The following is a 24,185-nucleotide window of genomic DNA, read 5'->3' as shown; positions in this document are numbered from 1 at the left end:
TTAATGCTAGTGCCTGAATGTCTCCCGTTAAACCACACGCTCATGGGACCACTGCAGCCAAGACAAAGAAAGGGACAAATTGGAGGGCTCGGGTTTGGGAAAAGGATCATCTCCTGCAGCCTCAGAGACCCCTGCTTCAGCCTCCGGGTCCCTCGAACTTTCTGAATCTTTATGTTTTGGATGTATCTCTTGTAAACCCCAGCGAGTTTGTCCTGTCTCCATTCTGACAATTTGTATCTTTGGTTGGGAGCATTTAGTCCATTTACATTTAATGTAATTATAAAATATATTTGGGATTAAATCTACTCTCCTTTCTATTGCTTCCATCTCCCGGCTCTAGCACTTTCTAGCTGTGTGCTCCTTCCTAGCTGCTTTTCCCCAAGTCTGTTTCTCTGGCTGTCCAGTGTGTAAAATGTCACACAGCTTATTGTGAAACTTCAGTGAGCTAAGAGATGCCAAGTGCGCCGGCCAGGGCTTGGCACAGAGAAGAGGCTCGAAGTTCCCCTCTCCTCTCTGGCCTTTGCTTCTCTGCATCCCGGAAGAATGAGCCCTGGATGGAAGCAGCTCAAGAGTCTGGCTGCACAGCTGGGCCTGACCGTAGAAACCCTTCCCAGAAGGAGTCCCTCTGCTGTGAGGTGTTCCCAGGTTGCAGCCAGGCCGTAGCATCATCGATGACGGTGACGGACAGCACCGCCTCAGTCTGGGAAGTGGGAGGCTGTTGGGAAATCCTGCTAAAAGGTGGAAGGGGAGTGGGTTGTATTGATCAGTGTCCCAGGGGAGCCTGGGGAAGTGGGGGGTTGGATTCCCCAACATGGCATGTGTCCCCAGCCCGGCCAGGAAAGGGGGCCTGACCAGTGAGCGACAGCCTCCCCTCCTGGGAGGCAGGTGCGTCCTCTTGGAGAGCAGAGCAGTGACTCACCAGACTGCCACAGCTCGTTATAAATATCCCCTGAGACACCTAACTCCCTCGGCCCTGATTCTATATTAGCACAAGCAGCGCTCCATAATTCCATAATTAATTAGGTTTCCTAGGCACCCTGAGACTGGGAGAGGGTGTCCCAACCTGTGGACACAAATATTACAAACTACATGTGAACTGAAAGATAAGTTCTCTTTCTCTCTCCTATCTGTTCATTTACAGAGCAGCATTGTGGAAATTTCGAGAAGTGAGGGCCGGCCAAATGTCCCCTATTTGAATAATTCTAAAATGTTCCGATGGGCCCAGTAACCCAAACCAACCCCCTTCTCATTTACGTAACCCATTTGGGGAAATTGAGGCTGGGGGTCGGGGGGAAGCACCTAGATCTCAGAATATGGCGAACAGTGGCTGAGTGGTAACCCAGGGTTCCTGCCTCCCCCTTGCTTCAACTCTCAGGGTCTTGGCTGCCTCACTTGTGAACAAAGGTACCAGTTCCTGCTCTGAAGACTGTCAGGGCACTGAATGCAAGAGAGGGCAAAGGGGCCCGTGTTGTGGCAGCCTAGCACACACGGAGGGGCTAACGGACCTAGGGTCCCCTTATCTGGTCCCTCCTCCTAATTTTTTCCTTCCAGACCAATGTCTTTCTCTGCTTCCTTCTATTACACCTGGCAGTCGATGGGCACAAAAGTCTTGATAAAATGATTAAAGGGGGCGCCTGGGTGGCTGGGTTGGTTGAGCGTCCAACTTCGGCTCAGGTCATGATCTCACAGTTCCCTGAGTTCGAACCCCACATCAGGCTCTGTGCTGTCAGCATGGAGCCCGCTTCGGATCCTCTGTCTCCCTCTCTCTCTGCCCCTACCCCGCTGGGGCATGTACATTCTCTCTCTCTCAAAAATAAATAAACACCAAAAAAATTAAAAACAAAAAGTGGCTGGAGCAACCCAGGAGCTACATTTTTAATTTAACTTAATATAATTTTAAATAAAAAAGTTGATAATTCAGTTCTCAGAAAACTTTTAAGAATGTTTGGAACAATCTGGGTACATGAATCTACTTTTTCAACTGTAAATTTTGTGGAAATCTAACTACAGATCAAATATTTCTTTTTTTAATCTTTTTTTTTTTAGCATTTTTATTTATTTTTGAGAGACAGAGCATGAGTGGGGGAGGGGGGCTGGGAGGGAGTGGCACAGAGAGAGAGGGAGACACAGAATCTGAAGCAGACTCCAGGCTCTGAGCTGTCACCACAGAGCCCGATGCAGGGCTTAAAACAGTTCTCTAAGAGGGGCGCCTGGGTGGCTCAGTCGGTTAAGTGTCCAACTTCGGCTCAGGTCACAGTTCTTGGATTCGAGCCCTGCATTGGGCTCTGTGCTGACATCTCAGAGGCTGGAGCCTGCTTCAAATTCTGTGTCTACCCCTCTCTGCCCCTCCCCTGCTAGCACTCTCTCTGTCTCTCTCAAAAATAAATAAACATTTAAAATTTTAAAAAAATTGGGGCGCCTGGGCGACTCGGCTAAGCGTCCGACTTTGGCTCAGGTCATCATCTCGTGGCTCGTGAGTTTGAGCCCCTCACTGGGCTCTGTGCTGACAGCTCAGAGCCTGGAGCCTGCTTCGGATTCTGTCCCTCTCTCTCTGCCCCTCCCCCGCTCATGCTCTGTTCTCTGTCTCTCTGTCTCTCTCTCTCAAGAATAAATAAACATTTAAAAAATTAAAATAAATAAATAATAAAAAAATTGTTTACATTAAAAAAAAAAAGTTCTCTAAGATATCTTGTTCTCAGAGAAGAGGAAACTGGTGCTCAGAGGGATAAGTGGTGGGATTTGGGAGCCTATGTGTTTGGTTAGAAGCCCTTGGCTTCTAGGCTCACAACTGGCACCCATCCCATCACATCTTCCTGATAGTTTTTCCAAGGACCCTGGTGTGGGTGGGCCCATGAGTGAGCCACTCACCGTGATGGGCAGGGCCGGCGGGTGGAGAGGAGGTGGGGAGATGGAGAGAAGAGGCAGGGGAAACTGGGGCTCCTGTGATCACAGGGACCATCCAGGTGGGAGCCACGCAAGGTCCAAGGCCACAGGACAAAAGGGAGGGACAAGGGCTGAGCTGATGGGCTTTCCGTTTCATTGACCGGCTGTTTTATCTCTGCCTTACTTTGCAAAGGATCTCAGGAGCGGCTGCTGCTGTCTCAAGGAAAGAATCGGCAGGGCTGGTAAAGCCTTAGATTAACAGGCCCCAAAGGGGACAAATAATGGCACCACACGGGGACAGCCGGGGACCTGGTCATGTCCCAGTGTAAGAAAAAGGAAGTGGGGACGCTCCGCTTCCAACACGGCACATTGCACCTTCTTCCTTTCTCATTTCAAACGAGTGGATTCTCCATCCTAATGTACAAGACCCTGCTTTCCAACCGGCTGCCCCACGTCTTGGCCACCAGGAACAGAGGCAGTGCCTGTCCCTGTGCATTCCTTCTCTGCAGTGTCCTGAAACTACCCTCTGCTCCCCGTCCCAGCAGCCCCCCAGGACCCAGCCCAGGCCTCCCTGAGGGCAAGAGCACCATGCATGGGGTCCAGAGGCCCTGCCTCTCCTTGGGCCTGCCCCCGTCAGCCTGGGAAGGCCTCAGCGGGCCTCTGCCCGGCCAGTGAGGGCGCTACCCTGCTGGCTCTTGGAGGCCAGGGCCGGCCTGCCTGGCAGGGCACTGTCTGCGGCCAGCCGCCCACCGACTTCCCACTTCCAGATGCCTCGGAGCACGCCGGGCGGCCCTGTCCTGACGTGCCCCTTCCCCTCTGCTGCCCCGCCGCGAGCTTCGCTTAGAGGCGGCCAGATGTGCCGGCTTTGGTGCCGGCGGCCCCTAACAAGGTCCAGATGTGCGGCCTGGCCTGGGCCAGTGGCGGCTACCAAAGGAGAGGGAGGCCCTGGGAGGGAGGAGCCAGGCTGCAGCTTGACGCGGCCGTGCAGAGGAGGAATGCGCTGGGAAGGATTCCCACTGGAATGCGAGCTTGGGATGTCTCTGCCTAAATAAGGGCCTGGCCTCTCCTGGAGCTGGAGGCCCCAGCAAGTCTAGGTGCAGCCGCGCCGTGGACGCGCCTCCCCGGCTGTCCCAGGATCTTTGGCAATTTTTTCCCTCTTCTTCCTTTCCTCTCCTCTCCTCTCCTCTCCTCTCTTTTCTTTCTTCTTCTTCTTCTTCTTGGCTATCTTTAAAAGTTATACACATGGGGCACCTGGGTGGCTCAGTCGGTTAAGCGGCCGACTTCGGCTCAGGTCATGATCTCGCGGTCCGTGGGTTCGAGCCCCGCGTCGGGCTCTGTGCTGACAGCTCAGAGCCTGGAGCCTGTTTCAGATTCTGTGTCTCCCTCTCTCTGACCCTGTTCATGTTCTGTCTCTCCCTGTCTCAAAAATAAATAAAACGTTAAAAAAAAAATTAAAAAAAAAAAGTTATACACAGTAATTAAAAGCAGTTAAGAAACCCAAATAAGCTAGGGGCGCCTGGGTGGCTCAGTCGGTTGAGCATCCGACTTCGGCTCAGGTCATGATCTGACGGTTCATGAGTTCGAGTCCTGCATCAGGATCTGTGCTGACAGCTCAGAGCCTGGAGCCCGCTTCGGATTCTGTGTCTCCCCCTCTCTCTGACCCTCCCCCTCTTACACTGTCTCTCTTTCTCTCTCTCTCTCAAAAACAAACATTAAAAAAATAAATTAAATTAATTAGTTAATTAGTTAATTAAAAAAAGAAAGAAACCCAAATAAGCTAAAAGATGAAAACAAAAGGTAAAAATAAAAATCACCTAATAATTCCAGCACCCCAACCACCGTTAAAGTTCTGGAATGTGTCCTGCTAGACTTTTTTTTTTTTTTTCCAAATACAAATATGTACTTAGGTTGGTTGGTTAGTTTCAATCATGCTGCGGAGATTCTCAGAACCTGTCCTTTTCACTCAGCTCTTTATTCGTGAGTCGGCTATCACAGTGTTTCCCAAACTGGTCCCACAGAACCCCAGAGCCATTTTGCTATTGAGAGCAGAGTCCTTCCCCACCTGTTTGGGATGTACTGACTTATGCCAACTGAAATGGGCTTCTTTCCTGGAGAATTTCTCAGAGTCTTTAATTTACTAATGTACATTGTGAATCATCAAGAGGAGACTGGCATTTCCTAAACATATTTCACTATGAAATCCCTTGAGGAATCTTCTTGAGGCTTGGGTCCGTGGAGCATCATACAGGAAATGCTGTTCTGCAACATTCTTTATAGGGCTGCGGAGAACACAACAGTTTATCTCAATATCCCTTCAATTTATCGCTATTCCAAATAATTCTGCGATGACCATCCTCATACTCCTCCTTTGTTATACAGAAACATTCCAAGCAGTAGGACTGTTGGCCACATGAAAGACCATGTTTGGGGCGCCTGGGTGGCCCAGTCGGTCGAGCGTCAACTCTTGCTTTCGGCTCGGGTCATGATCTCACAGTTCGTGGGTTTGAGCCCCACGCTGGGCTCTGCGCTACGTCAGCGGGGGAGCCTGACACAGCGCTGAGCCTGCTCAGAATTCTCTCTCTCTGCCCCTCCCCCACTCATTCTCTCCCTCCCTCTCTCTCTCCCTTTCTCAAAAAAAAAAAAAGAAAGAAAGAAAAAGAAAATCTAAGCCAAGATCGGGATCTCAGAAGAATGCCCAAAGACACAGGCACCTGGCAAAGGTGTGCCTTCTGTGTCAGCAGTTGATGCGTGGACTGCCTGATCGTCCTGACCGAGAGAAATGGTCCCCGCAGACCCAGCGTGAACACACTCCAGCGGGGGCGGCTGCTTTCTGCAACCTTCTATCAGCACCGGATCCTCCTGCTACCCAGTAAGTCTGCCTCCCACAGGGCCGATGGCTTGCTGGGAACTAACAGGTCCACTCTCCCTTACTCGCAGTATCAAAATCCCCAAACTGCTGAAATCTGTATGATAAAGCCATTTTTATCGTAAGTCGTTTTACTACAAAGCCTGACCTGACGTGAACTCATTTGGCAGCAAAACGAGCCTCCACTGATGTGAGGCCATTTACGGCTTCTCTTTCCACCACTTAGTGTGTGAATGTTGGCGGACTTTGCTCAGAACTGTTTATATGTTTACCAGGTACTGCCCCACACCCTGCTGAGGGTATTTTGTAACATACAGTGTTAAGGGAATCCATCATGGCACTCTTCTTTCTTTCTTTCTTTTTTTAAGCGTATTTATTTATTTTGAGAGAGACAGAGACGGCGCAGGGCTGGGGCGGGGGGGGGGGGCGGGGGGGGGGTGGGTGGTGAGTGGTGCAGACAGAGAGATTCCCAAACAGGCTCCGCACTACCAGCACAGGGCCTGATGTGGGGCTCGAACCCATGAAGCCGTGAGATCACAACCTGAGCTGAAACCAAGAGTCGGATGCTTAATCGATTGAGCCACCCAGGTGCTCCTCATGACACCTTTCTAAACCATGAAAAATTCTGAATTCTGAACTATCTGGCCCCAATGGTTTTAGGTAAAGGATTATAGATCTGTATTTACAAAATTTTCCCTAAAAAAGTGTCATCGGCTTACAAGTAAAAGGAGCCAGACACAGACACAGATAGGATACGATCCTGTTTCTATGAAGTTCAAGAACAGGCAGAGCAAACTGACAGTGGTAGAAATCAGAATATCAGTTACCTCTGGGGAGGAGAATAGACCAGGAGGGAGCACGAGGGAACCTTGCAGGGTGCTGGAAATGTCCTGTATCCTGATCTGGGTGGAGATTACACAGGTACATACATATGTAAAAATTCACCAAGCTGTACATTAAAGCGTACTGCACTTTGCTCTAAGTCGGTTACACCTCAAAACAAAAGTAAAAATAAAGATTATGGGAATCTGTTATCTCAAATTAAGCAATAAACGGCTCCCCGTGGCACCCCATCCCACCCTATGATGTTTTTGAACTTCCCAACAAAACTTAAAGTCATCGTCACGTATGTTTGGCTCATCTTTAATCCCAAGAAACAAGTTTAATGCAAAAGTCAAATTTAGTGAACAGGTAAAAAACTCTGATTTGCCCTCCAAAAGAACCCATCCCCAGAGTGTATCTGAGCTTTAAAAGTGCCGCAGGAAACCACTCGGGGCCTGGCTCCCTTGCCTGAGAGCTTCTCCACTCTCATCAGCCACTGGGAGGATGTTTCCCGGCCCTGCTGCCTCCAGCAACGGCTGCTGAAACAGCCAGCGGGTGGTGAGCGCGGACCCAGGCCTGGCATCCTACCCACAGTGCTGCAAGTCAGAACTTGCGCCCGACCAACAATATCCCTTAATTGCATCTGATTAGCTGGAATTTGGAATTTGTATCTGAGAACTGAAGGGCACAGGGGACTCCTTGATTAAACAGGTCAGATAAGCATATATTGTTGAGAGGAGCGAGCTTCTTTCCCGAAGCTTGCTCGTTGCTCAACATCGGACAGCTCATGGCCTTGTCCTTTGACCCTCACTCCCATGACATGCCCACCTCCGCTTTCCCGCCCACTTCCTTTCTGTGCTCCACTGGGGGGAGGTCAGTGCTCCACTGGGGCCTGGCTTCTCTCTGCTACTCCACTCATGACTCAGCCCACATGTCAACCTTCCCATCTCCGGCCAGAGGGCACCGTTCTGATGGCCTCGGGCTGTCCTCGGCAGCCTCTGATCCTTTCAGGAACAAGTCAGGATATAAACAAACAAACTGACCCACTTGGGCTTTTCCCTAATCTTTCTAGAGCACGCTGTCCAAATCAAGAGCCTGTGCTGATGGAAACATTCTATATCTGCGTTCTCCAATTCGATAGCCACTAGCTACCTGTGGCTATTGAAACAGCACCCCGGTTATGGCTAAGTACAACTTAGGAACTGAAATATATTTTATATTATATTATATATATTATTATATATATATTATATATATAATATATTTCTGATGTTGCATTCAATTGTATTTTATTTTTTATTTTTATTTTTTAAAGTTTATTTATTTATTTGAGAGCAGGGAAGGGGCAGAGAGAGACAGGGAGAGAGAGAATCCTAAGCAGGCTCCACGTTGTCAGCACAGAGCCCGACTTGGAGCTCAGTCTCTCTCATGAACAGTGAGATCATGACCTGAGCCGAAACCAGGAGTCGGACACTTAACTGACTGTGCCACCCAGGCGCCCCTCTTCTTTTCTTCCTTTCTCTCTCTCTCTCTTTTTTATCCTTAGCTCCAAGCCCAAGGTGGGGCTTGCACTCACTACCTGGAGATCAAGAAGTACATGTTTTACTGACTGCACCAGCCAGGCCCCCCCCACCTTTTTTTATTTAAAGAAACGTCACCAGGGGCGCCTGGGTGGTTCAGTCGGTTAAGCGTCCGACTTCGGCTCAGGTCACGATCTCACGGTTCATGAGTTCGAGCCCCGAGTCAGGCTCTGTGCTGACGGCTCGGAGCCCGGAGCCTGCTTCGGATTCTGTGTCTCCCTCTCCCTCTCTGCCCCTCCCCCACTCACGCTCTGTCTCTGACTCTCTCAAAAATAAACATTAAAACATAAATAAATAAACAAACTTTTTAAATGCAGGGCCAAACCCATTACTTTCAATCCAAGGAATGCAGATCAAGCTGGAGGAAACTTAGCAGTGGTGCGCCATGGGGTTGGTTTTGACCGGCTCATCTCGGTGTTTGTATTAGACGCTCCAATAAAGATGTGCGGGTCTGCTAATCAAATACAGAGAGCGTGTTATGTTCTGAGAAGTCTGGCATACACATAACCAAGATTTAAACTATTGTGACAGGCAGGAGTGACACAGCTACAAAATTAGCTTCTCTTCATCAGACACCTCAACAGACCACACACGGTGCTAAGTGCCTTTCTGTATCATTTAATTGTCGCCCCTCCGTGAGATCAGAAATCGTGACCCCGTTTACAGATGAGGAACGTGAGACTCAGAGGGGCTAAGGCACTTACCCACTCTGAGCTTCCATTCAAAAGAACCTGACCCCGGAGTTCATACCCTTTCCACCACGCTCTGCCGTCTCCTACTCGGTTCCGCCAACAAAATGAACACGAAAGGGGTAAGTGACCTTGATACGACGCATGGTAAAGCTAGAGGAGACCTGGTTCTAATGTTCATGACGTCAAAATCTTGGCATTGCTGCTGAACTTAGACAGCGGCAATATAACTCCTGAAAAAGCTCACATGACCTCGGGCTCTACCACAAAGCACAGTGACCACATTGAGGGAGCCAGCTACCCTTCTGTGCACCCCACCAGTCAGTGACATCGAGAAGGTGGGACCAGTTCCAAATAGCAGGCTTTTTAAACAGCTTTCTTGAGGTATCGTTGACATACAATAAACCGTGTGTGTTTAAAGTATACAATTTGAGGGGCGCCTGGCTGGCTCGGTCGGTAGAGCGTGTGACTCTTGATCTCAGGGTCATGAGTTCCAGCCCCACATTGGGTGTGGAGCCTACTTTTAAAATGATAAATAAATATAGGGGCGCCTGGGTGGCGCAGTCGGTTAAGCGACCAACTCTTGATGTCGGCTCGGGTCACGATCCCATGGTTCGTGGGTTCAAGCCCCATGTCAGGCTCTGCGCTGACAGCACAGGGCCTGCTTGGGATCCTCTCTCCCTGTCTCTCTCTCTGCCCCTCTCCCATCTCTCTCTCTCAAAATAAATAAATTTTAAAAATTAAAAAATAAAAATAATAAAGTATGCAATTTGATAAGTTTTGACATATGTATAAACCTGTACAAGCATCATCCCACAGAGCTTCCTTGTGCACTTTGTTTTTTGGTTTTCTGTTTTAATTTTTTTTTTTTTTGATGTTTATTCATTTTTTGAGTGAGAGACAGACAGACAGAGCTCGAGTGGGGCAGGGGCAGAGAGAGAGGGAGGGAGACACAGACTCCAAAGCAGGCTCCAGGCTCTGAGCTGTCAGCACAGAGCCCGATGCAGGGCTTGAACTCATGAACTTCGAGATCATGACCTGAGCCGAAGTCGGACGCTTAATGGACTGAGCCAGCCAGGAGCACCTGGACAAATGCTTTAATTTATTCTGGGTAAATAGCTTGGGAGTTGAATGGCTAGCCTGTATGTTTCACTTTTTTAAAAACCTGCCAGTTCCTTTCCAAAGTACCTGTCCCATTTTATGTTTCCAGTGCAAACCCAGCTGGAGAGTTTCAGGTGCTCCCCGTCCTTGCCAGTACTGGTAGGGCCTGTCTTTTAATTTGGGCCATTCTAATAAGTGTATAGGGGTCAGACATCACTTTTTTTTTTTTTAATTTTTTTTAACGTTTATTTATTTTTGAGACAGAGAGAGACAGAGCATGAACAGGGGAGGGGCAGAGAGAGAGGGAGACACAGAATCTGAAACAGGCTCCAGGCTCCGAGCTGTCAGCACAGAGCCCGACGCGGGGCTCGAACTCACGGACCGTGAGATCATGACCTGAGCCGAAGTCAGACGCTTAACTGACCAAGCCACCCAGGCGCCCCCAGACATCACTTTTTAAAAGGGTAATATTACAGGGGCGCCTGGCTGGCTCAGTCGGTGGAGCATGAGACTTGATCCTGGGGTGGTAAGTTCGAGCCCCAAGGTGGATGTGGAGCTTACTTAAAAAAAGAGGGGCGGGGGGCAATATTACAAACCAAAAAATATATGGAAGAAAAAGTTGGAGGGGAAGGATCTGGACCCAGGACCCACAGGGAGCTGGGAGTATTTGGTTTGGAGACAGATGGGTATCTTAAGTATCTGTCAAAGGGACTAAATTTCTATGTTGTTTTAGAAGATGCACTAGAACCCGAGGGAAAAGTCACCAGCAAACAGACCCTGCTTCAGCTGAGAACCTTTTGATACAGGCTCTCAAAGGCAGAATGAGCGTTTGAGGAAGTGGGGTCTCTGCCCTTAGAAGGATCAGGCAGCAGTATTTGGAGAATTCCTCTCTCAGGGATGGTCAATTCAATACTGTTCATGTCGGCTGAGTACCTACTATGCACTGTGACGGGACGTGGCGAGAGGACACAAGAGCAGATGTTCTCATGCCTTTGCCTAAATACTATCATGTGATTAGGGTTCTGCCAAAGCTGTGGGCAAGGGGGATAGGAGGGAGAAGGAGGTGGAATTGCCCAGAGGGAGTGACCCTGGGTCTCCGAAGTCCTGTAGGAGGCTCCGAGAGAATACCTAAGTAGGGGGCCGCCTGGGTGGCTCAGTCGTTTAAGCATCTGACTTCGGCTCGGGTCATGATCTCGAGGTTCGTGAGCTCGAACCCCGTTTTGGAATAACATTCAGCTGAAATGCAATCTGGAGCATTCTTTCCATATGATACGGGAATGCTCTCCAAGAGCTATTGAGTGGAAAAAGCAAGGTCTAGACACTGTGTATGGCAAACTAGCAGCTGAATTTTTTAAAGGGGGTTTGGTGAGTTAAGAACACACACACAGGGTTCATTTGCATAATATCTTATACCTCTCACCTAGTAACATAGGTTGCTTTTGAGACAGGAAGTGGCTGGGAGACAGGTGTGGGAAAGAAACTGTCTGACATACCTTTCTGCATCTTTAGAATCTTAACGGTGTAAGTGAATTGCCTATTAAAAATAAAATTAAAATTAAACTAAAAACTTTAAAGGCACCTGCCTATTTCAGCATGTTTTCCTGGAGTGCCTTCCTCAGCCTTTTCCTCTGCGTTCACTTCCCTCCATTGAGGCTTGTGGGCAAGTCTTCCTCTCCGAGGAGGCCGCCGTGGGGAGCTTATATTTCTTTCTGCCTCTCTCCCCAAGGAATGCATCATCAAGACCGATTTTTCTTAAACATTAATGTCTGTTAATGTAATCAGCTTGGTATCTTGTAAAAATTCAGACTCTGATTCAGTAGCCTACGATGGCCACTGAGAGTCTGCATTTCTTTTTTTTTTTCTTTTTCTTTTTTTTAGATGTTTTATTTTATTTTTGAAAGACAGAGCATAAGTGGGGGAGGGACAGAGAGAGAGGGGGACACGGAATCTGAAGCAGTCTCCATCCAGGCTCTGAGCTGTCAGCACAGAGCCCAATGTGGGGCTTGAACTCACAGACCATCAGTTGATGACCCGAGCTGAAGGTGGACGCCCAACTGACTGAGCCACCCAGGCGCCTCCGAGAGTCTGCATTTCTAACCAGCTCCCGGGTGGAGCTAATGTTGCTGGTCTCAGACTACTCTCTGAGCAGGGAGGGTCTAGAGCTCTGTGTGTTCCATGCTGAGGCTCATGGCCAAAGCACTGAGAGGTCTCGAGAAGCTGTCCTGCTCTAGAGAAGAGGAAGGGATATGATGGTGGCGATTCTCATGAAGAGAGAGGCACGTCGATCCTCGGGCTGGTCTGAGCCCCTTAGTTAGCATTGCTGCCAGAGTAGGGACCACTGACCATCATCCCGGGTCTCCATTCCTACCCACCACTCTCTTGCCTGGAGCACAGACGCACTCCCATACTGCCTCCATTGAAGGGAGGCCCAGATAGCAGGTGCCTCAGAGGGAGCTGTAGGAGATGGCACCAACCAGAAAAATAAATGCCTTTCTTCTTCCTTCCTTCCTTCCTTCCTTCCTTCCTTCCTTCCTTCCTTCTTTCATAAACTCTACCTCCAACATGGGGCTCGAACTCACAAACCCCAAGATCAAGAGTCACATTCCTATTTCTGATGGACTAATGGTGGCTGCAGGCCACACCCTCTCTCATGCCCTCCCTGAAAATTCAGAAGCCAAATCAAACCTCCTACAGAAAATGAAACCAGACAGCATTCAGCACAGCCTTTCTCCCTGGGTGAAACGCAGATGTCTTGGATTCAGGTGTGGCGGGACCACCTGCTCTGGCAGAAAGTGGATTGCCCTCCAACAGAGGCCTCTTCACTTGCCCAGGATGAGAACTGACCCATGAACCTGGAAGCCAGGCTGCTGAACGCCCCCACCGCACCCCTTGCCCCAGGGGACAGGGTAGCTTCCTAGGCCACACACGTGGGTTTCCCTGATGAGGCAGTTTTCGGTATGACAAAACCCTGCTCTTGCCATTGCCAAAGAGGGAGGAGGATGGTGTAAGTTCTGGAGGGAAACCAACAGGCACATTCCCGCAGGGCAGACCCCACCCCTGACTGGAGCAGTGCCCCCCTCACCCCGGTGATCACTGGAGAAATGTCAGGGGAGGCACCCCCTCTCCCCATATCATCCCCACCCACCCGTGACCCTGCCTGAAATTGCACCATGCACGTTCATTCTTTTAGGATGAGAAACTGTATCTTTTAAAATACTCCCACCCACCAGAGAGGTAATACATTCAGCTGTTATCAGTCATCTACACCTTAATGTGAATTAGTTGATTAGTCCTGGAATGTTTCACCTGGAATGCGCCTGGTCCAATCCCTCTTTTTACAAGTGAGGGAAACCACAGCCCAGAGTGGAGGTGACCCACTGAAGGTCAAGCAACAAGGTGGTGGCCAAGTCATGGCAGGGAAGGGGCGTAAGGGAAGGATTGTATGCAGGTGGCAGGGGAAGAGGAAAAACCCCAGGATCACCGAGAGGGGCAGAGGCATCGTCAAGGTTGTGCTTTATACACTAATTCAGAGCTGTGTCAACCTTTTCCCCCCACGAGAAGGTAGGAGGCGGAACCAGAAGCACGTCTCCACCCCACCCCACCCTTGAACATAAAACTTCTTTGAAGTTTCAGGTTTTATCTCAGAGTTCATTCAGATGCAACATTCTACTCTAAAGCATATTCTGGTTTGTTTTCACATAAAAATAATAGAGAGAATAAACCGGTCGTTGCCAGAGGAGAGGTTAGAGGGGAAGGGGATTAAAAGGTACAAACTTCCAGTTATAAAATAAATTAGAAAGATTTTTAAACGCAAAATATTCTTTCTTATTTTTTAATGTTTTATTTATTTTTGAGAGAAGGAAAAAGAATGAGCGGGGGAGGGGCAGAGACAGAGGGGGACAGAGGATCCGAAGCAGACTCTGCATTGTCAGCACAGAGCCTGATGTGGGACTGGAACTCACCAACTGTGAAAGCATGACGGTAAATGCTTTAACCGACTGAACCACCAGGGCGCCCCGAAATATTCTTTAAATGGTGAGATTCAGGGACGCCTAGGTGGCTCAGTCAGTTGGGCGTCCGACTTTGGCTCAGGTCATAGTCTCATGGTTTGTGGGTTCGAGCCCTGCATTGGGCTCTGTCCTGACAGCTTAGAGCCTGGAGCCTGCTTCTGATTCTGTCTCTGCCTCTTTCTCTCTCTCTCTCAAAAATAAACATTAAAGACAAACAAACAAATAAATAGTGAGATTTAAAGGGCCCTAGGCGGCTCTGTCAGTTAAGCAACCAACTTCGCTCAAATCATACTGTCATGATTCCTGAGTTTAGGCCCTTCCTTGGGCTCTGAGGGCACAGAGTCCGCTTCAGATCCTTAGTCTCCCTCTCTCTACCCCTCCCCTATTCACTCTCTCTCTCTCTCAAAAATAAATAAACATTTTAAAAATAAGTAAATGAATGGTGAGATTCATTTAGTCAGATAGCATTTTCCACTTGCCAGGTAGGCTGAGATCAAAGTTTGTATTTCTGAGGAGGAAACTTGGCTGGCTGGGATGGGGTGAGGAGACTTCTCACTGCATGTCTCTTTGTACCTTTTTTTCTTTTTTTAAAGGAATCTCTACCCACAACGTGGGGCTTGAACTCACAACCCCGAGATCAAGAGTCACATGCACGCTCCACTGACTGAACCAGCCAGGCAACCCGCCCCTTTGCACCTTTTAAAATTATGTGCCGACTGCAAATATTACCTAGTCAAAAAAAATGAATAAAATTAAAACTTGAAAATGTGGGTGGGTGGGGGTGTGGGGAGACAGACCCTTTTGCTCGGATAGGAAAGAATGCGAACAGGAATATGTGCATGTTGGACAATCGTGGTATTAACCCACATGTTACAGGTGCACCCCTTTACCTAACAATGTCTGCTGTGGGGATCTAGGCCACACCTAGAAATGGCACACGAGCATATTCACGGCTCTATCATCTGTGCTGACCCTTAGAGGCTGGCCTGAGCATCTAGCTGTCTTTGAAGGCCTTGATGACTCTGAACAAAGACCAGGAGCTACATTGCCTCCTTTCCAGTCTGGCGACCTTTGCACATCACCTCTTAAAGAATCGCTCTGGGGTGCCTGGGTGGCTCAGTTGGTTAGGCGACCGGCTTCGGCTCAAGTCGTGATCTCACAGCTCGTGAGTTCAAGCCCTGCATTGGGCTCTGTGCTGACAGCTCAGAGCCTGGAGCCTGCTTCGGATTCTGTGTCTCCCCCTCTCTCTACCCCTCCCCTGCTCATGCTCTGTGTCTCTCTGTCTCTCAATAATAAATAAACGTTAAAAAAAAAAAAAAAGAATCGCTCAGTGCATAATAGTAAAATAACAACAGGGGTGCCTGGGTGGCTCAGTCGGTTAAGCATCTGACTTCAGCTCAGGCCATGATCTCACGGTTCATGGGTTCAAGCCCCATGTGCTGACAGCTCAGAGCCTGGAGCCTGCTTTAGATTCTGTGTCTCGGGGCGCCTGGGTGGCTCAGTCGGTTAAGCGGCCGACTTCGGCTCGGGTCATGATCTCGTGGTCCGTGAGTTCAAGCCCCGCGTTGGGCTCTGTGCTGACAGCTCAGAGCCTGGAGCCTGCTTCCGATTCTGTGTCTCCCTCTCTCTGACCCTCCCCCGTTCATACTCTGTCCTCTCTCTGTCTCAAAAATAAATAAACGTTAAAAAAAAATTTAAAAAAAAAATAGATTCTGTGTCTCCCTCTCTCTCTGCCCCTCCCCCTCCCCCCACTCATGCTCCGTCTCTCTCAAAAATTCATAAATGCTTAAAAAATTCAGAAAAATAATAATAACAACAGCTGCTGCCTACAGAGTGGTTGATTTGTGCCTGGCTCTGTTATACACACAACTCTTCCTGTGTCACAGCCACTTCATGAACTAGCTGCTCTTCTCAGCCATGTGGTAGACGAGGACACTAGGGCATGTCAGTGCTAACCTTGCCCACGGCCACGCTCCCTAACTCAGCAGTGGCAGAGAGAAGATTTCAACCAGATGCCCACGCATACATAGCAGCTACCATTTATTAAGCACCTGCTGTGTGCTGAGCCGCTGTGCTAGTCACTTGGTGGTGTTTTTACGAGGTCATCTCATAGTCCCCTGTGAGTGCAAGAGGTGATGGGGGTGAAGGGCGTCACTGAGGGAACTGTCCCTGCCCTTAAGAAGCTGATAATGCATGTAAGAAGATGACCACAACAATCCTTCCACTTCTGCAAAGCCTCACGGCTTCCAAAGCCCTTTATCTATCTCATTTAATCTTCTTGACAATCCAGCCAAATAATTTTTGTGATCTCTGCTCCAGGGTGAGGAAACCAAAGCTCTCCAAGTCACATGGGATTGCCCCCAAGATCATCCAACCAGCCAGGGGAGGGGCTGGAACCTGACCTCAGGTCTCATGACTCCGTCTCTGCTGAGGGGGTATAACATGCTGCCTCCACAGCCTGGCTCAGTGGTTTCCAACCTGCTCTAACAGGAGGACTCCTTCCCCGCTTTGGAAATTGTTGCAAGCCTGCAAATGAATGGAGCTGTTATTTAGGGTTTTAGTCAACCAGGGAAATTCACAGTGGAAAAACGACCAGGGAAGCAGCACCGCCAAAGAGCAGCAGCACAGTTAGCTATACCCAGACATTACTTATACAGTCGGCAGACAGTATTTGGAGTACAAATAGACACAGAGACTTCTTGCAATAACCCTGCAGCCCACGAGCAGGCAGCCACTGGCTGAGACCCCACTGCCAGAGCAGTTCAGAGGAGGACACGTCTCCCAAGTCCATTTTCTCGATCAGAGCGAGGTGGGGGTGGGGGTGGGGGGAAGCACCAAAATTCAATGGGATTGGTGGAAAGTGGTGTGGGGGGAGCGCTGGGAGCAAAGGGGTGTGATAAGGGCCGCAGGTCAGTGGAGAGGCCAACAGGGCACGTGGGTGTTTGTGTATTTCTTTTGGAGGAAAAGGTTGATTCTGGATGCCCAAGAGCCACTACAGCAGTTGGGGTAAAGAAGCAAACCAAACATCTAAAAAAAAAAAAAAAATTGGTGGGTTCGAGCCCCTCGTCGGGCTCTATGCTGATAGGTTGGAGCCTGGAGCCTGCTTCCGATTCTGTGTCTCCCTCTCTCTCTCTGCCCCTCCCCTGCTCACGCTCTGTCTCTCTGCCTCTCTCTCAAGAATAAATAAACATTAAAAAAAAATTTTTTTTTAAAGAAACAGACTAGAAATGGAGAGGATGGCCTAGAAGACAGATCATGCAAGAGGTTTGAACTTGCAATGAAATTACCTTTCGAGAAATAAAGAGAACATCCAAGGCTGTCGTAGTGGGTTCTCAGTTGCTACTGAGTGTGCCCTCCACCCTGCACCATCCCGCTCCCCTGTGCACCCACATCCGAGCTGAACAGACAGGCGGCCCTCCATGCCCTTGACTATGTAGACGGCCTCCATGCTTGATGATCCCTTACCTTTCCAGGATCTTCTCCATGCAGTACAACGCCACAGTGAAGCTCATTGACGTTAGAACCCAGAGGCCCGGGTGCAAGTCCCAGCTCTGCAGCAATCCCATACGACATTAAACTTCTCAGGGCTTCCGTTTCCTCACCTGTAAGACGAAAGTAACAATAGTACTTGCCCTGTTGCTATTTCGAGGATGAGGCGCATGAGCATATGTTAAATACTGAGAACAGGGCGTCCTAGAATAAACGCTTGATATTATTCCTATGAAGAAGCCTTTTCCGGAGCTCCTGGGTGGCCCAGTTTGTTGAGTGTCTGACTCTTGATTTGGGCTCAGGTCATGATCTCACGGTTCGTGGGATTGAGCCTTGTGTCAGGCTTAGCAATGACAGTATGGAGCCTGCTTGGGATTCTCTCTCCCTCTCCCTCTGCCCCTCCCCTGCTCATGCTCTCTGTCTCTCTCTCAAAATAAATAAACATTAAAAAAAAAACTTAAATAAAAAAAGCGGTTTCTATTCCCAACTAACACTCCTCTCCCCTGCACACTTGGCCATCCAAGCTCTTCTGCCACTTTCCCCCCCCACTTATTTGCCTATTTATATTTGTTTCTTGATATAAAACAGTAAACACCTGGCACATCAGAGACATTTATGAAGGAAGGAAGGAAGGAAGGAAGGAAGGAAGGAAGGAAGGAAGGAAACAAAGGAAGGAAGGAATGAAGGGAGGGAAGGAAGGAAGGGAGGGAAAGAGGAAGGAAGGAAGGAAGGAAGGAAGGAAGGAAGGAAGGAAGGAAGGAAAGGGAAGAAGGGAAGGAAGGAAGGAAGGAATGAAGGAAGGAAGGAAGGGAAGAAGGGAAGAAAGGAAAGAAGGAAGGAAGGAAGGAAAGAAGGAAGGAAGGAAGGGGAGGGAAGGAAGGGAAGGAGGGAAGGAAGGAAGGAAGGGAAGGAGGGAAGGAAGAAAGGGAGGGAGGGAAGGAAGAAAGTGAAGGAGAGAGGGAGGGAAGGAAGGAAGGAAGGAAGGAAGGAAGGAAGGAAGGAAGAAGGAAGGAAGGAAAGGAGGGAAAGAGGAAGGAAGGAAGGGAAGAAAGGAAGGAAGGAAAGAAGGAAAGGGAGGGAAGGAAGGGAAGGAGGGAAGGAAGGAAGGAAGGAAGGAAGGAAGGAAGGAAGGAAGGGAAGGAAGGAAGGGAAGGAGGGAAGGAAGAAAGTGAAGGAGAGAGGGAGGGAAGGAAGGAAGGAAGGAAGGAAGGAAGGAAGGAAGGAAGGAAGGAAGGAAGGGTGGGTGAGAGGGAAGGAGAGAGGAAAAGGGCCCTGACTGCAAAAACTTTAAAATTTCATTATGGAACAAGGCTGGCTCAGTCTGCAGAGCATGGATGGGACTCTTGATCTCAGGGTCGTGAGTTTAAGCCCCATGTTGGGCAGAGAGTTTGCTTAATAAAAGAAGTTTACTGTGGCAGTCACCAAAGTGAAAAGAAACCATACAATCCTCATCTTCTGTAGGCGCATCTTAAAACCCTACTTCCCACCAAGCTTTGGGAGTTTGCAAACATCATGTAAGTTGCAATCCCAGCCTCCATGGAACTGACAATCTATGGCGGGTGATGGGACATGCCATGTGAAACATAGCTGTAGAACAAGGTTGTTGTACTTGCCAGCCAAGGGATAGTCAGTGCCACTGGAAGGCCAGAGCTGGGAGAGGGCAGAACAATATGGGGTGAGTCACAAGTGTGTGTGTCATCCTTGCTCAAGGTAAACTAGGACTGTTGGGTAACAACAGGAAAATGTCACAAAGCAGGATGAGCCAGTGCATGCCTCTGATTGGTGGGCACAGCCTTGGGTGTGGAGGAGGGAGAGAAATTCAAGGCTTGCTGGGGGTCAGGGCACGCGTGGTGAGACAGTGGGATAGAAGTCCAGAGCCAGAGCCTTTCCAGAGCTCTTACTGGCTTAGAACCTCCATTTTTTTTTTATGTTCCCTGTGCTGTGAACTTTCTAGATGCTGGTTTCTGATAACTTTTTTTTATTACTATGCAAGTAACATGCTTTCATAGATGAAATAAGGAGCAAGAGGAAGAGGGAGAAGGAAAAGAAAATCCAGAGAAAAGAGAAAAAATAACCTAAAGTCCCACCGCCCCAAATCACTCCATATTTTGGTGCCTGCCCACCCACCCTTTATCCTCTCTTCCACCCACCCTTCAACCTACCCATCCATCCACCTATTCATTCATCCATCCATCTGTGTCAGAGCTCTTAGTTGCAAACGACAGAATCCACTCTAACTGAAAAGGAACTTCTCTTTTTTTGTGATGATTTGGTTTTTCAGTTTATTCATTTTTATTTTTTTAATCATTTTTTTTTAATTTTTTTTTTAACGTTTATTTATTTTTGAGACAGAGAGAGACAGAGCATGAACAGGGGAGGGGCAGAGAGAGAGAGACACAGAATCTGAAACAGGCTCCAGGCTCTGAGCTGTCAGCACAGAGCCCGACGCGGGGCTCGAACTCATGGACTGTGAGATCATGACCTGAGCTGAAGTCGGACGCCTAACTGACCGAGCCACCCAGGTGCCCCTTAATTATTTTTTCTAATGTTTATTTTTGAGAGAGAGAGAGACAGAGTGTGAGCGGGGGAGGGGCAGAGAGAGAGGGAGACACAGAATCTGAAATAGGCTCCAGGCTCTGAGCTGTCAGCACAGAGCCTGATGTGGGGCTTGAACTCACAAACCTTGAGATCATGGCCTGGGTTGAAGTCGGACATTTAACCGAATGAGCCACCCAGGTGCTGCTTTTATGGTTGTTTTTTTTTTTTTTTTAATGCTTATTATTTTTGAGAGAGAGAGAGAGACAGAGAGCAAGCAGGAGAAGGGCAGAGAGAGGGAGACACAGAATCAGAAGCAGGCTCCAGGCTCTGAGCTGTCAGCACAGAGCCCGACGCGGGGCTCCAACTCACAGACCACGAGATCATGACCTGAGCTGAAGTTGGCCGCTTAACCGACTGAGCCACCCAGGAGCCCCTTTTTCAGTTTATTTTAAGAAAGAAAGCTAAGTGGCATGGGGGTTGAGGGAGAGGCAGAGTCAGACGCAGAGAGAGAATCCCAAGCAAGCTTTGCCCTGTCAACAGAGTCTGACAGTGGGGCTTGATCTCAAGGACTGTGAGATTATGACCTGAGCTGAGATCAAGAGTCGGACGCTTAGCGGACTGAGCCACCCAGGTGCCCCTAACAGAAAAGGAACTTATTAAAAAACATTCAGTAGCTCACAGAATCCAAAAGGGAAGACAGGCACAGAGGCTCAGAATTCAGGGATGATGCCCAAACCACCTCAGGGTACTTTTCTAGCCAAACCACCAAGGCAGCTATCAGCATAAATTCTGCAACTTGCCTGAACTCACCCCCTTCAACAATGGTGGGAATTGAATCTCAGACCATCCCTCCTGTTGCTCTGAAGGCCAGATGCCTCCTCTAACCCCCTTCCCCAGGACACCTGCTTCCTGTTGCCCTCTTCCAAATCAAAAACCTCATGTGCATGCATCTGATTGGTGGAACCTAGGTCACATGCCTACACCTTAGTTGCAAAGGAGTCTGGGAAAGTAAATTTCTGGCCTCCAGAGAAGTGAGATTTATGATCTAGGGAAAACCCACAAACACAAGAAAGTTAATCAAAAGATACATACTGGTGACTTTAATGCAGGGCAAATGTCGCCTGCACTATGCATTATTTTTCTCCTTACAAATATAGAATGATATCAATTTAATTATTCTCTGAATCTCCAGTGCCTGGCACACAGTAGGCACTCAGTGCAGGAGGAAGGAAAGGAGAAAGAGAAGGGAGAGATTACACGTTTACATGCTGCCTTACTAAACAAGACTGAACGAAGACTACAAGTTTATAGAATCCATACAACTCCCAAGGCCGTCCGTGGATTACGAAGGAAGGTCTCTCGCCCAGCACGTTAGTACAAAGCTGCCCCCAGCCGTCAGGCTCGTGCTCTGGCCATGGCGTGCAGCATCTAGACCCCAGGGAATGCTGTATCCTGAGGAGTCACTTTCTCTGTAGCCCACCTGTTGGCTTAATGTCACTCAGGCTGACACTGAATCTTCTCCCGTCCCCAATCCCAGAGTTTCATGAGGTTTTAAGTAGTCTCTGAGGGCCACTCTAAAACAGTTGCTGCAAAGGCAACATTAGAGGCCTCCCAGGGTGATAAACATCACTGGCACCACTTTCAAGCAGATCTGTTCAAATCAGTCGTGTTCTTCATGGTCAAGGTGTGCCATCACAGAATTATATGGGTCCTGCCTTTTAGAAGTTTATACTGTAATTGTTAAGAGGCAAGATACATGCACTTAAATGACAAGCTCTCTTGCTGCCAAATAAGGTAGGAAAACGTCCCTGCTCCCAGGGCCTGGGGGGATGGCCAGGCCCCACAGGCTGAGTGAGAGGAGCCTGCTGAGAAGGGGAAGGGCTGGGAGAGGTAGTGGCCAGGACACCGGCTTGGGAGTCACAGCAAACCTGCATTCTTCCCTAACCCCCTCAAAGCAGGTCAGACCCTGTATCTTCAATTGCTGTTGCATCGTGTACCCCTCTTTATGGCTGAATTTCTTTGCGGGGTTATCTGGTTGTTGTCTGCCCCCTCCCCTCCACCCCGAGCTGGCTGTGGTGCCCTGAGGGAGGTTCCGGGTGGGCAGAGGCTGGTAAGGACCAAATCAGGGCGAGGCTGCAGGGAGGGTGAGGCTGAGACCCATCACAAAGACAGTCTGAAGCCTCCCCCTCACACTCCTTTCCCCCAGGGAGGAGCAGCTGATGTGTTTCTGGAGTGTTCCAATCCAATTAGTGCCCTCCCTTGCTCCAAGGAGGGGCCCAAGCCACCACTCCCCTCCCTGAGGTGGAGACGGGGTGGGGAGGGGGTGCTGAGGAGGTCTGAACACCCTGACCCAGCTCCTCCTGGCAGCGCGGCTGGCTCGCCGCTGCTGAGAGGCTGCTATGACAGCGCCCGTTTCTAGGCGACTGTTCTGGGGAATGGTCTGTTTTGGCAACCGGAGGGCCCCTGGGTAAAGGGGGCCCGCAGGCCGCGGCGCATTTGCATAGCAACGTCCTCCCCTCCCGGAGCCGCGCGCTGCTCTGCGGGCCGCTCAGCGGGGCGGGAGGCTCCCGCTCCGGCTCCGGCTCCGGCTCCGGCTCCGGCTCCGGCTCCGGCTCCGGCCCCGGCCCCTGCCCTCGGCCCGGCCCGGCCCGGCCCGGCCCGGCTCGGCCCGGCCCCAGGCCCGCCCTGTGCTGTCACCGCCACACGGCCCCCTCTCACTTCCCGGGGAGGTGGAGGCCGCTTGCTGAGCTGGGGCATTTCCGGAAAGGCTGGTGCCCTAGGGAAGTGGGGAAATGATGCTTGGGGACAAAACACAGACATGGGGGCGGGGGAGGGGGGATGGAATATAATCTTTTACACACCGGAGTCAAAGTCACAGGGCTTGGCAGCATCAAAACGCATCCTGGGTAACAAGGTTGCCTCACAAAATGTTTCTGTAGGTGAACCCTCCACTGAGCCCTAGGAGGTGCTCAGATAATGTCTTTTGGGTCATTAAATTGCAAGTGTATATGTGAAGTTGGAAACGGGTGGGCCTGGAAAAAAATATTTCTTATCTAGAAAAATCAGGGGGTGATATTCTTAGGAAATATTTTCAAATACTTGCAGGAGGGACTTGGTGACATAGTATTGTCCATGTAATTTCCGAAGAAACCGAAAGGGAAAATAAGTAACTCCCCGAGGCCCCCCTCTGTCCTGCACACGCCCACCCCACCGCAACTACATCTGCCATCTTGAGTCCGTGATGCCAGCTGAGATACCAGGCTCTGAACATGCGGACATTAACCGCCCAAGGACACATGCCCTGGGCTGGAACCCGAGAAGGGGGTTGGGCAGGGGCAGGTCACCTCAGCTGAGCGATCACATTCCCTGGCAGCTGTCCAAGGGGCAGCTCTGGCTGCACCTGTTTGTGGGGAGATTTGCTTTTATCAGTATTGACACAGCAGCAGGGGCAGGGAATAGCATAGTAATAAATAAATGAGAGAGGGAGAGAGGAAAAAAAAAAAAAAAGGCAGGAGCCACCGAGGCGAGGCAAAAATGCTGAGGTCTTTTTTTGCTTGTTGTATGTCAGCTCGTTCCATCCAGTTTCCCCACCCCTGAAATCTCCGAGGATCACGGAACAGCCTTGGCATGGGAGCCCTGGGTCTTAAAGAGATAAAATTGCAGCTCAGAAGCACCTTAAGATCCTTTTGTGCCAGGATCCCTAACCAACAGATCTCAAGGTTACTGGGTATCCTCACCCGCCACTTAACTGTGTCAGGAAGGTCAGCAGGAAGGGAGTTCCTTCCTCCCTCTGCCAAGTTCCAGCATCAGGGAGACAGCATGATTAAAATGTAGGTTTTGGAGTTAGGCAAACCTAGGATCAAAAACCTGGTTCTGTCTAGCTGTGTGATCTGGGGTATGCTAACTAAACCAGTCCGCGCCTCGGGTCCTCCCCAGAAATGGAAAAACAAAACCAACTATTGTTGCGAGGATGTTAAACGATGATATAAGCAAAGGCGTAGAATAATTCCTCGGTATATACAGTTCACTTCGTTGCTGTTATAATGTATCAACTTCCCATCAAGTTTTTTTTCAAAAATATTCTTCCCCCCACCCCACACAAAAAATTTTTTTTAATAATAATAAAGAAAAGAAAAAGGTAGGGGGAATCAGAACTGTTCCAGAAATGGCAGGGGAATGAAAGAGACTGAAACAGTCTTTATCTTCC

At 49.4% G+C, this 24,185-nt stretch overlaps 1 long non-coding RNA gene across 1 annotated transcript; it reads right to left on the bottom strand.

Moving 5' to 3' along the window:
- Nucleotides 1-4,838: 4,838 nt before the first annotated feature.
- On the bottom strand, nucleotides 4,839-23,458 carry LOC109271540 (uncharacterized). The gene is made up of 6 exons (XR_008423092.1): nucleotides 23,199-23,458; nucleotides 17,417-17,553; nucleotides 16,354-16,477; nucleotides 8,484-8,602; nucleotides 6,577-6,742; nucleotides 4,839-5,162 (listed from the first exon to the last, which is right to left on the bottom strand). It is a non-coding gene; the product is annotated as an uncharacterized LOC109271540 (long non-coding RNA).
- Nucleotides 23,459-24,185: the final 727 nt, after the last annotated feature.

The sequence above is a fragment of the Panthera pardus genome, unplaced genomic scaffold (genome assembly GCF_024362965.1).
Source record: "Panthera pardus isolate Hobbes unplaced genomic scaffold, ASM2436296v1 HiC_scaffold_17, whole genome shotgun sequence".
NCBI lineage: Eukaryota > Metazoa > Chordata > Mammalia > Carnivora > Felidae > Panthera > Panthera pardus.
The sequence above is the reverse complement of the archived record's forward strand: the minus strand, read 5'-3'. Positions and strand labels throughout refer to the sequence as shown.